Raw genomic sequence first — 13,321 nt, forward strand, 5'->3', positions numbered from 1 at the left:
GTCCAGTAGCCTAAGAAGCAGAGCCCATCAGTCCAGGAAAGTGGGTCTGCTTCTCTCTCCTCAGTCCCACGAAGCAGGGAGTCTGTTGCCAGCAGGTCTCCCTGAACATAAAAAAGTCTATTTTCTAGAGAAACTCTGTAGAGCTCCCCTAGTGTGTGACCAGTCTCCTCTGGGCACAGGATCTAACTGGAGTCTGGAGGAGGGGCATAGAGGGAGGAGCCAGTTCACGCCCATTAAAGGTCTTAAAGTGCCCATGTCTCCTGCGGAGCAAGGAAGGCTGAATATCAGAATAAGAGACAATATTCTCAGAGGGCCAACCATAGGGATAGTCCTAGAAATAGAGAAATGAACGAATCCAGAGAACATTTTTTGGGGGCACGCCAGAAAACCAAATTTTGGAATACACAACAAAACAGGACATGGGGTACTCCAAAAAGGAGAAGAGGTTCAAACCAAGAGGAAGAAGATCAGGCAGATTCAGGCAAGGAAAGGAAAAATCCAAGAAGAATGTAAACTGTCAACTGGGGCTTCAAATGAGAAAACAGAATGTGTTTAATCTCTCCTCTAGAGACCTTAGTAGTTCAGAAATATCTTTATTAGAAAAAGGCCTCAAGTTCGCCCCCACTAGTGGGCCTAATATATTTGACCTTTTTGTTGAGTTAAACCGATATGTCCGCACCATGTGCAGGAAAAAATCTTTTGCAAATAAAAAACTGTGTAGAAATGAGGATCAATCCATCCCTATAGTGTTGGACAGTAATGACGATGTCTTATTGGCATCATTAGAAGAATTATGGGAACAGAATCATATAGAGGAAGATGCGATACAAAAAAATCTATGATCAGGATAAGGAACTAATGAGCTTTAAAAAGAAATCAGAATTTTTTCCTATACATACAAAGAGCAGTTGCATAGATTCTTTTTATAAGATCACATTAGAGGACTTTAAGGAGCTGGTAGGACAACAACAGATCAATCACAGATCTCCATCCAATCTGTCCAGAGAGGAAAAGAGAGCACTCTCAAACTTAACAAAGGACAACACTTTAGTTATTAAAGAGGCAGATAAGGGTGGGGGCCTTGTGATTATGAACAAAACAGATTATATTAAGGAAGCCAACCGACAACTTGGCGATCTGAAATTCTATCGAAAATTGGATAAAAACCCTACTGAAACATTCCTTAAAGAGATCAAAGTCATGTTAAATACAGCATTGTCCACTGGGGTCATATCCAGGGAAGAGTATGGTTTTCTGCTACCTAATTTTCCTACTTCTCCCACCTTTTACTTTCTCCCCAAGATTCACAAGTCCCTCACTGCACCGCCTGGGAGACCTATTATTTCTGGTATTGGTTCTATTACGTAGAATCTTTCATATTATGTTGACTCATTTCTTCAATCACGTGTTTCTGTGCTGAGGTCTCATCTTAGGGACACAACTGATTTTCTCAATAAAATGAATAATATACAGTGGAAAGATACTTATCAATTTTTAACGTTGGATGTACAAGCGTTATACACGCATATTCCACACTCCGTGGGGATTGATGTGATCTCAAGGAAGCTGGCCTCTGATGGAGACCTCAGCACAGAACACCAGGCATTTATACTTCAATCTATTTCGTTTATTTTATCACATAATTATTTTTTGTTTCTCTCCACATATTATTTACAAATCATGGGGACGGCCATGGGGACCAGGTTCGCCCCCAGTTATGCCAACCTATACATGGGAGACCTTGAGGACTCCCTAGTGTGGGGAAGCAGCTGGGAGGGGAACCTGGTCTTCTATGGCGTTACATCGATGACCTTTTTATCATTTGGGATGGGGATTCTTCAAGCATTTCTTCTTTCGTATCACATTTGAATGACAACGCGTATAATTTATTTTTCACATCCACATCTAGCAGTAAACGTATAGACTTCCTGGATGTGACCCTTGAGATTATTGATCGTCAAATTGTCACATCTAATTATATTAAAGCTGTAAGCACGCATTCCTATTTACATTTTGAGAGCGCCCATTATGCCCAATGGAAATATAATATTCCTAAGAGGCAAATGATGCGACTCAGACGAATTTGTTCGAATCTTGATACATTTTCAACTCAGGCATCTGAGCTTATGGATTCTCTGAGGTGTAGAAAATATCCAGAGAATCTATTGAAGCAAGCTTATCATGATGTATATCATATGGACAGGATCGGACTTCTCATGCCTAAGACTCAGAACAAATATAATAAAACTAATACTAATAGTGAAAGACAGTTAGCATTTGTATGTAAATACAATAGCTCATCTCATAAAATAAAATCTATTATCTCCAAAAATTATAGAATTCTGAAACAGGATAGAACTCTTAATCAAGTGTTACCTTCTAAACCTATGGTGGTCTTTAGGAGAAATAAATCTCTCAAGACCATATTAGCCCCCACATTTTTGGATCATAATATAAAGAAAAAGGAGACACCTGCAGGGTGCGAGTGGTTATCCACCAAACCTACTGGGTGTTTTAGATGTGGGAAAACCCGTTGCACTACCTGCACATATATGCCTAAAAAAACATGTTCCCTCACCCTACCTGGTAATGACGAACAATATAAGTTGAAGTCATTTATGAATTGTGACACGGACTTTGTCATTTATTTATTAACCTGTGGTTGCGGCCTACATTATGTGGGAAGGACCACAAGACCACTACATGTTAGGTTTATGGAGCACCGTATAAATATCTTAAAATTTTTTGACAAACACAGTGTATCAAGACATTTTACACAAATTAATTCTGGAGACCCAAGTAGTTTATCTTTAGTCAGTGTTGAGCATATTGCCCCCACACCCAGAGGGGGCGATAGGTTCAATAGGCTTTGTTCTAGGGAAGTTTATTGGATATTGAAATTTGGTTCCTTATATCCAGATGGACTAAATGAAAGTATAGAGCTAAATACGATACAGTAGAGTTTTTTTATCCCACTTAAGATGTTATACATTAGTGTGGACCCCTCTTGCATTCTGAGATTGTCTAGACTCGTAATGGACTTCGGTTCATTTATAACAGGGGTGGGGAACCTTTTTTCTACCGAGGGCCATTTGGATATTTATAAAATCCTTCGGGGGCCATACAAAAATTCTCAATTAAAAAATTACCCTGCCCCCCAGTAGGTCTGCCCCTTAGAGGTACTGTGTGCGCGCCAAAAAATGGGTGTGGCCAGTTAAAATGGGACGTGATACACATATGCCCCCAATAGTGCGGTGCCAGATCCACAATTGCCCCCACAGTGCCAGGTATACAGATGCCCCCACAGTGCCAGGTATACAAATGCCCCTCATAGTGCCAGGTATACAGATGTCCCCATAGTGCCAGGTATACAGATGTCCCCACAGTGCCAGGTATACAAATGCCCCTCACAGTGCCAGGTATACAGATGCCCCCACAGTGCCAGGTATACAGATGCCCCCACAGTGCCAGGTATACAAATGCCCCTCACAGTGCCAGGTATACAAATGCCCCTCACAGTGCCAGGTATACAGATGTCCCCACAGTGCCAGGTATACAAATGCCCTCACAGTGCCAGGTATACAGATGCCCCCACAGTGCCAGGTATACAGATGCCCCCACAGTGCCAGGTATACAGATGCCCCCAACAGTGCCATGTATACAGATGCCCCCCACAGTGCCAGGTATACAAATGCCCCTCACAGTGCCAGGTATACAGATGCCCCCACAGTGCCAGGTATACAGATGCCCCCACAGTGCCAGGTATACAAATGCCCCTCACAGTGCCAGGTATACAGATGTCCCCACAGTGCCAGGTATACAGATGCCCCCACAGTGCCAGGTATACAGATGTCCCCACAGTGCCAGGTATACAGATGCCCCCACAGTGCCAGGTATACAAATGCCCCTCACAGTGCCAGGTATACAGATGCCCCCACAGTGCCAGGTATACAGATGCCCCTCATAGTGCCAGGTAGACAGATGTCCCCACAGTGCCAGGTATTGTTAGGGTCTCCTGCCCTGTGCTGCCACGTCGTCATGGCAACCTGGAGACAAGTGCTAGTGGAGTAACCTGAGCGCAGCTGATACTCCGGTTCGGGTCTTTTGCTGTGCAGTGGTTACAGGCTCTGTGCACGGCAGGGGATCCGGTGCTGGTTTTTGTGCTCACAGTCTGTGAGGTCTGAGTGGGGCGTGGACAGCACCTGCTTTATAAGGCCTCTTCTCAGGTTAAGCAGATGCTGCTGAATCTTTGTTGGTTAGTCAGTTCCTGAAAGTTAGCCAGTACTGTGTAGCTTTGTATTTGTTGTTGCTTACTGCAAATAGGCCTGGGGATTTGGTACTACACTCTGCCAATCCAGACCTAGCAGTAAGACTGGAGTCAGTCGTTTAGCTTGCTGGGGTTCTTTTACTACTCTGTGAACTTAGCAAGTTTGCGGCTGTATTCTAAGACTTGCCTGCCTAAATCCTGTCTCACTGTGCAAGGTGTTCAGGTGTCAGCTTAGTGGCAGTAAGCTGAACCTGTGCACTGCAAGTGAGAATTAGGATTGTGGAGACTTTCCTTGTGTCTATCATTCCATCTCTGACCAAGGAGTTTACTGCCACACCCGTTGGTAACCCTTTAGGGTTTTGCTGTTGCCCTTAGCAACAGCATTTCGGGTTCTCTACGTATTAAAACACAACATCTTGCTTTTCCCATCTGAGCATTACTAATACTAGGGAGACACCCAGTTCCTTAGCCTCTGGGCTTCTCTGTTCACTTTGTGTGTATTTTGTTATCCTATCACCTTCTGTGTACGTAATGTCATATTCCCCAGTCTGTCTGTGAGTTCATTTGTTTTGCATACCTAACAGTTCTGACACCAGTACATTCCTGCAGGCACTGGTGTGCATAACAGGTATACAGATGCCCCCAACAGTGCCATGTATACAGATGCCCCCCACAGTGCCAGGTATACAGATGCCCCACACAGTGCCAGGTATACAGATGCCCCCCACAGTGCCAGGTATACAGATGCCCTGCCCTGCCCCCCCCCCACTCCCCTCCGTGCTGCTTTCGGCGGGACACGGAGGAGAGCGCGGCTATGTTGGGCGGCGGCGGCATGTAGGACTTGAAACCAGCCGCCGGTTCGAGAGCCAATCAGAGCTCGCGGACCGGCAGCTGGTTTCAAGTCATATACGCCGCCGCTCCCACCCGACAGCCGCGCACTCCTCCCTGTTCTGAAAGCTGAGACACGCTGCCGCCGGACTGAGCGGCAGCGTGTCTCAATGACACAAGCTGGTGGGCCGGACCAAACGGCTTCGCGGGCCTTATACGGTCCGCGGGCCGGAGGTTCCCCACCCCTGATTTATAAGAACATAAGGACCACTCATGCCTATTTCCTCCTCCCTCCCGGTCCCGTTCTCTCCCCCTCTTCCCCCCCCTCCCCTCTCCCCCCTTTGTACAGTCCTCTGGGTTTGGTAAGAGTTTAGCAATGGGCTGCTGGATATTAATAGCAGCACTAATTTATTCCATCTGTGTGTTCTAATTTCTATTCCCCTGAGGGCCGATAGGGGTCTTATTAGAATGAACTGTTATTGTCATTATTATTATCTCCTGTCACCTCAATCCTTCTGATATCCTTCTGAGATCTAGTTATTGATTCTATATATTCTCACGCTTTTCCCTACTCGTATACAAAGAGATTATTTAAAGTTCATTGTATTATGTTTACAACGCTGCATTCCACAGCTACTGGAACGCAGCGCCTGCCTCCGATTTAGGACGATGCGCTCCACGGAGCGCGTATTGACTTCCTCTTTCTGTGGAACACACGGGGGAGGAGACCAGCTGTCCGGGGATCACGTGATCGGGGACGGTCACGTGATCCCGGGCGGGAATATACAAACAAACCTATATTCTGTGTTCATTGGCTGTAAATTGACACGTGACCGGAGATGATCACGTGATATAGATTTTTAGATTATATTTTTCTATTTTTTATATATTCCTGCTTCTCGTTTTTAATAATAAAGATAGAAATGAGTATTGTTGTATAAAGGACTGTCTTCTGTTGTTACTGAATTCTGATTTTGGTTATGTTAGATTTATTGACACAACAGCTGTTTCCAACTGCTCCCTAATTGTTAGAGTATATATAATGTGCCAGCCATAGACTGGGTATATGCTCCTGAGGAAGCTGGTAGTGATCAGACCAGCGAAACGCGTTGAGCCACACCTTGCAGGACCACTGGCATTGGATATATTTCAACAGATTCCCTGGTAATTTATGGACTCTTTGCATCCACTGGACAAAAAATTCCAACACAAGTTCATCACAGACCCGGATTTTTCCCTGCTGCCATCTGGATCTTATTTGTACAAGATACCTAGGGGGACTTTTCATCCGGAAGCAAGTCTGGTAACTAATTGTGTCATCTAATGACTTGTGAGCAATGTAGCCAGAAGCCGTGGACACTATGGGGTATATGCAATTGCGGTCGAATTCGCGGCAATTTTCGCCGTTTTTTAATTCGACTCAATTCGACAGGTGAATCCCGGAAGGTGGCTTCCGGAATTCACCATATTCAATGAAAAACGGATTCGCCAGAGTCGCGGGCGAAAATCGGCCGATTTGGCGGATTTTGCTGCGATTTTAAAAAACGGTAAAAAAACGTGAAAAACCCGAAAAAAAATGGCGTGGTGTCCCCCCTCCAAAGCATAACCAGCCTCGGGCTCATCGAGCTGGTCCTGGTTCTAAAAATGCAGGGGAAAAATTGGCCAGGGATCCCCCGTATTTTTAAAACCAGCACCGGGCTCTGCGCCTGGTGCTGGTGCCAAAAATACGGGGGACAAAAAGAGTAGGGGTCCCCCGTATTTTTAACACCAGCATCGGGCTCCACTAGCTGGACAGATAATGCCACAGCCGGGGGTCACTTTTATGCCGTGCCCTGCGGCCGTGGCATTAAATATCCAACTAGTCACCCCTGGCCGGGGTACCCTGGGGGAGTGGGGACCCCTTCAATCAAGGGGTCCCCCCCCCCCAGCCACCCAAGGGCCAGGGGTGAAGCCCGAGGCTGTCCCCCCCCATCCAATGGGCTGCGGATGGGGGGGCTGATAGCCTTTTGTGATAATAAAAATATATTGTTTTTTCCAGCAGCACTACAAGTCCCAGCAAGCCTCCCCCGCAAGCTGGTACTTGGAGAACCACAAGTACCAGCATGCGGGAGAAAAACGGGTCCGCTGGTACCTGTAGTACTACTGGGAAAAAAATACCCAAATAAAAACAGGACACACACACCTTGATAGTAAAACTTTATTACACACTACCGACACACACATACTTACCTATGTTGACACGCCGACTGCCACGGTCTCCGACGATCCGAGGGTACCTGTGAAAAAATTATACTCACCTTCCAGCGTCCAGAGATAAATCCACGTCCAGAGAGTAAAATCCACGTACTTGTTTAAAAAAAAAAAAACGCAAAAACCCGCTCCATACCGGACTAGAAAGGGGTCCAATGCTTTCACATCAGACCCCTTTCTCCCGAATGCCGGGACATCACGTGACTCCTGTCACTGACGTCCCTTCAGCCAATCAGGAAGCGCTACTTCCGTGGCGCTCACCTGATTGGCTGTGCGCTGTCTGTACTGTGACAGCGCATCGCAAAGCCGCTCCATTACTTTCAATGGTGGGAACTTTGCGGGTAGCGGTGGGGTCACCCGCCGGTCAGCCGCTGACCGGCGGGTGACCTCACCGCTAGCCGCTAAGTTCCCACCATTGAATATAATGGAGGGAGCTGTGCGATGCGCTGTCACAGTACAGACAGCGCTCAGCCAATCAGGTGAGCGCAACGAAGTTGCGCTTCCTGATTGGCTTAGAGACCTTTCTGTGACAGCTGTCACTGACAGGTCTCATTCGTGGAAAGTTGTCCCATGTGTCAGCATGGGACCCCTTTCAGTCCGTTATGGAGCGGGTATTTGCGTTTTTTTATTTTTAACAAGTACGTGGATTTATCTCTGGACCATGGCTGAGGTGAGTATATTGATCTTTTTTTTCAGGTATCCGTGGATTCTACATGGAGAAGAGGACCGATGTCGGCGTGTGAACATAGGTAAGTATGTGTGTGTCGGTAGTGTGTAATAAAATTTTACTGTCGACGGTGTGTGTGTCCTGTTTTTATTTGGGTATTTTTTTCCCAGTAGTACTACAGGTACCAGCGGGCCCGTTTTTCTCCCGCATGCTGGTACTTGTGGTTCTCCAAGTACCAGCTTGCGGGGGAGGCTTGCTGGGACTTGTAGTACTACTGGAAAAAACAATATATTTTTATTATCATAAAAGGCTATCAGCCCCCCCATCCGCAGCCCATTGGATGGGGGGGGGGCAGCCTCGGGCTTCACCCCTGGCCCTTGGGTGGCTGGGGGGGGGGACCCCTTGATTGAAGGGGTCCCCACTCCCCCAGGGTACCCCGGCCAGGGGTGACTAGTTGGATATTTGATGCCACGGCCGCAGGGCACGGCATAAAAGTGACCCCCGGCTGTGGCATTATCTGTCCAGCTAGTGGAGCCCGATGCTGGTGTTAAAAATACGGGGGACCCCTACTCTTTTTGTCCCCCGTATTTTTGGCACCAGCACCAGGCGCAGAGTCCGGTGCTGGTTTTAAAAATACGGGGGAACCCCTGTCAATTTTTTCCCCGCATTTTTAGAACCAGGACCAGCTCGAAGAGCCCGAGGCTGGTTATGCTTTGGAGGGGGGACCCCACGCCATTTTTTTTTATGATTTCACCGTTCCAGCATAAAAAAAAAATAAAAAAAAAATAATATTTTAAAAAATATATAAATAATATTTGTGCCTCCAAAAAAAAAAAAAAAAAGTACCTAATCCCTTCTAATATAAATAGATCTGCTATTCCCCCCAAAAAAAACACAAAAAAAAACATGTTTAAATTTTTTTTATTTGTTTTCACCCTCCAAAGTGTGGCGGATTGAAAATGACGAATTTGCTGTCTAAAAGCACTGCTGTCGAATTTCCAAACTTGAATTGAATATGCTTTGGTCGAATTGCAGCACTTATATCATTGCAGAAAAGTCGAATTTGCAAAAATTCGAATTTCAAAAAGTCGAATTTTGAAAGTCCGTTTTTTGGTCGGAAAGCACTGAATTGCATAGGCGATTTTTTTTTTTGGGTCGAAAATGACCCGAAATTCGACAATTTCGTGAATTCGACCACAATTGCATATACCCCTATGGGGTATATGCAATAGCGGGCGAATCGCGTCATTTAATCCGCCCCTGTATAATTCGCCCGCTATCGCCAGCCGCAGCCCTGTCGCCGGGACCCTGAATTCACCATATTCAATGTATAACTGATTCGACCCACCCCCAGGCGGATTACGGCCAATCGGCGAGTAGTGGGAGTACTGAATTCGCCTTCCCGCCGAAAGCAGCCCTTTATTAGGGCTTGTTTGCTGCGTGCTCTGCAGCCATTTTGTGAACCTGCAGAGAGGTGTGAGGAGGTGCAGAGCTAGCAATTTGGTTGTTTGCTGTGGATATCGTTTGGACACCCCAGCAGGCTTTATTCCAGGACAGTCAGGAGGATTCCTGTTACCCGGAGGAGAGTCATTTTAGGAGCTTTTACTACATTTGTAGGTAAGTACCACATGTGTGTCTGGTGTTGCATGTATGTGTTTGTGTAGTGGGGGTTGCCATGAGGTGTACATGGGGTGTTTGGGTATGTGTGCAGGTATGTGTATAGCCCCTTGCTTGTGTTGCTGCATTTTTTGGGGGAGACTTGTGTTTTGGGGTAGTTTTTCACGTTTTTTTTTTATTCTTTAATTGACTTTTTTGGGTCTTCTATTAGCATTGGTGTACCTCCTGAGTGTGCTGGGATGCTTTCTGGTCATTTTGGGGTGATTTGGAGCAAGTTTGGTCGACAGCCTGGTCGACATGTGCTGTAGACTGTTTTCCCGCCTAATTTTGCTGTGGTGTACCTCCTGAGTGTGCTGGGATGCTTTCTGGCCATTTTGGGGTGATTTGGAGCAAGTTTGGTCGACAGCCTGGTCGACATGTGCTGTAGACTGTTTGGCAAACATGTGTTTTCCCGCCTAATTTTGCTGTGGTGTACCTCCTGAGTGTGCTGGGATGCTTTCTGGTCATTTTGGGGTGATTTGGAGCAAGTTTGGTCGACAGCCTGGTCGACATGTGCTGTAGACTGTTTGGCAAACATGTGTTTTCCCGCCTAATTTTGCTGTGGTGTACCTCCTGAGTGTGCTGGGATGCTTTCTGGCCATTTTGGGGTGATTTGGAGCAAGTTTGGTCGACAGCCTGGTCGACATGTGCTGTAGACTGTTTGGCAAACATGTGTTTTCCCGCCTAATTTTGCTGTGGTGTACCTCCTGAGTGTGCTGGGATGCTTTCTGGTCATTTTGGGGTGATTTGGAGCAAGTTTGGTCGACAGCCTGGTCGACATGTGCTGTAGACTGTTTGGCAAACATGTGTTTTCCATCCTAATTTTGCTGTGGTGTACCTCCTGAGTGTGCTGGGATGCTTTCTGGTCATTTTGGGGTGATTTGGAGCAAGTTTGGTCGACAGCCTGGTCGACATGTGCTGTAGACTGTTTGGCAAACATGTGTTTTCCCGCCTAATTTTGCTGTGGTGTACCTCCTGAGTGTGCTGGGATGCTTTCTGGCCATTTTGGGGTGATTTGGAGCAAGTTTGGTCGACATCCTGGTCGACATGTGCTGTAGACTGTTTGGCAAACATGTGTTTTCCCGCCTAATTTTGCTGTGGTGTACCTCCTGAGTGTGCTGGGATGCTTTCTGGCCATTTTGGGGTGATTTGGAGCAAGTTTTGTCGACAGCCTGGTCGACATGTGCTGTAGACTGTTTGGCAAACATGTGTTTTCCCGCCTAATTTTGCTGTGGTGTACCTCCTGAGTGTGCTGGGATGCTTTCTGGCCATTTTGGGGTGATTTGGAGCAAGTTTGGTCGACAGCCTGGTCGACATGTGCTGTAGACTGTTTGGCAAACATGTGTTTTCCCTCCTAATTTTGCTGTGGTGTACCTCCTGAGTGTGCTGGGATGCTTTCTGGTCATTTTGGGGTGATTTGGAGCAAGTTTGGTCGACAGCCTGGTCGACATGTGCTGTAGACTGTTTGGCAAACATGTGTTTTCCATCCTAATTTTGCTGTGGTGTACCTCCTGAGTGTGCTGGGATGCTTTCTGGTCATTTTGGGGTGATTTGGAGCAAGTTTGGTCGACAGCCTGGTCGACATGTGCTGTAGACTGTTTGGCAAACATGTGTTTTCCATCCTAATTTTGCTGTGGTGTACCTCCTGAGTGTGCTGGGATGCTTTCTGGCCATTTTGGGGTGATTTGGAGCAAGTTTGGTCGACAGCCTGGTCGACATGTGCTGTAGACTGTTTGGCAAACATGTGTTTTCCCTCCTAATTTTGCTGTGGTGTACCTCCTGAGTGTGCTGGGATGCTTTCTGGTCATTTTGGGGTGATTTGGAGCAAGTTTGGTCGACAGCCTGGTCGACATGTGCTGTAGACTGTTTGGCAAACATGTGTTTTCCATCCTAATTTTGCTGTGGTGTACCTCCTGAGTGTGCTGGGATGCTTTCTGGTCATTTTGGGGTGATTTGGAGCAAGTTTGGTCGACAGCCTGGTCGACATGTGCTGTAGACTGTTTGGCAAACATGTGTTTTCCCGCCTAATTTTGCTGTGGTGTACCTCCTGAGTGTGCTGGGATGCTTTCTGGTCATTTTGGGGTGATTTGGAGCAAGTTTGGTCGACAGCCTGGTCGACATGTGCTGTAGACTGTTTGGCAAACATGTGTTTTCCATCCTAATTTTGCTGTGGTGTACCTCCTGAGTGTGCTGGGATGCTTTCTGGTCATTTTGGGGTGATTTGGAGCAAGTTTGGTCGACAGCCTGGTCGACATGTGCTGTAGACTGTTTGGCAAACATGTGTTTTCCCGCCTAATTTTGCTGTGGTGTACCTCCTGAGTGTGCTGGGATGCTTTCTGGCCATTTTGGGGTGATTTGGAGCAAGTTTGGTCGACAGCCTGGTCGACATGTGCTGTAGACTGTTTGGCAAACATGTGTTTTCCATCCTAATTTTGCTGTGGTGTACCTCCTGAGTGTGCTGGGATGCTTTCTGGCCATTTTGGGGTGATTTGGAGCAAGTTTGGTCGACAGCCTGGTCGACATGTGCTGTAGACTGTTTGGCAAACATGTGTTTTCCATCCTAATTTTGCTGTGGTGTACCTCCTGAGTGTGCTGGGATGCTTTCTGGCCATTTTGGGGTGATTTGGAGCAAGTTTGGTCGACAGCCTGGTCGACATGTGCTGTAGACTGTTTGGCAAACATGTGTTTTCCATCCTAATTTTGCTGTGGTGTACCTCCTGAGTGTGCTGGGATGCTTTCTGGCCATTTTGGGGTAATTTGGAGCAAGTTTTGTCGACGGTCTGGTCGCCATTTTGTGTGGGTCAGCCATTTTGTGTGGGTCAGCCATTTATACATGTATGTATGTATGTATGTATGTTTATTTTTATTTTAGAACAGAGATGTCAAAGGACAAGCAGACCCGATCCGCCCCTTCCCCCACCCCCTCAGATCTATCCCTGCATAGCAACGAGGAGTGGGAGCCAACCCAGGAGGCGGATACGACCGACCAGGCATGTAGTGACCAGCCGCGGTCGTCAAGGGCCCATGAGAAGTCCAAGAAAAAGCCTAGTAGAAAGGTACTAACCACACCTGCAGACACAAATAGCATCAAACTTTCTTTACTGTAGTTTGCGCAATGCCATGCACACCTACTGGAATATGTGCGCAATGCCAGGGATACTGACACTCACAGGTACATACCGATCTTATTATTATTATTTATTTTTTTTAATCCCTAAAGGCAAGAAGCCAGCCAGAGGAGCAGTCGGAGGAGGAAGCCTCTGGTGAAGATGCAGGACCGAAAAAGTCGCGTGGACCCAGATACACTGAGGCGGAAAACTGTACCCTAGTGGATTGCGTCGACAGGTCCTACGACGTTTTGTATGGACTAAGGGCACAGACAACAGCAGCTAGGACAAAGCGAAGCATCTGGGAATCCATTGCGAGTCAAGTCACTGCAATATCTGGAAACCGCCGGAGCACCAGAAATTGCTTGAAGCGGTACAGTGATTGCCGTAGACAGACCAAGAAGAAGATGGGGATTCAGCGCCGACATGAGACAGCTACGGGAGGTGGCCCGGCTCTCAACCTGAAGTGGCTACCCTGGGAGGATGTTATTAGAAGGCGCATGAACCCTGCCATGGTCGAAGGAGTTCGCGGAGGTGTGGACTCTA

The sequence above is a fragment of the Pseudophryne corroboree genome, chromosome 4, assembly GCF_028390025.1.
Source record: "Pseudophryne corroboree isolate aPseCor3 chromosome 4, aPseCor3.hap2, whole genome shotgun sequence".
Taxonomy (NCBI): domain Eukaryota; kingdom Metazoa; phylum Chordata; class Amphibia; order Anura; family Myobatrachidae; genus Pseudophryne; species Pseudophryne corroboree.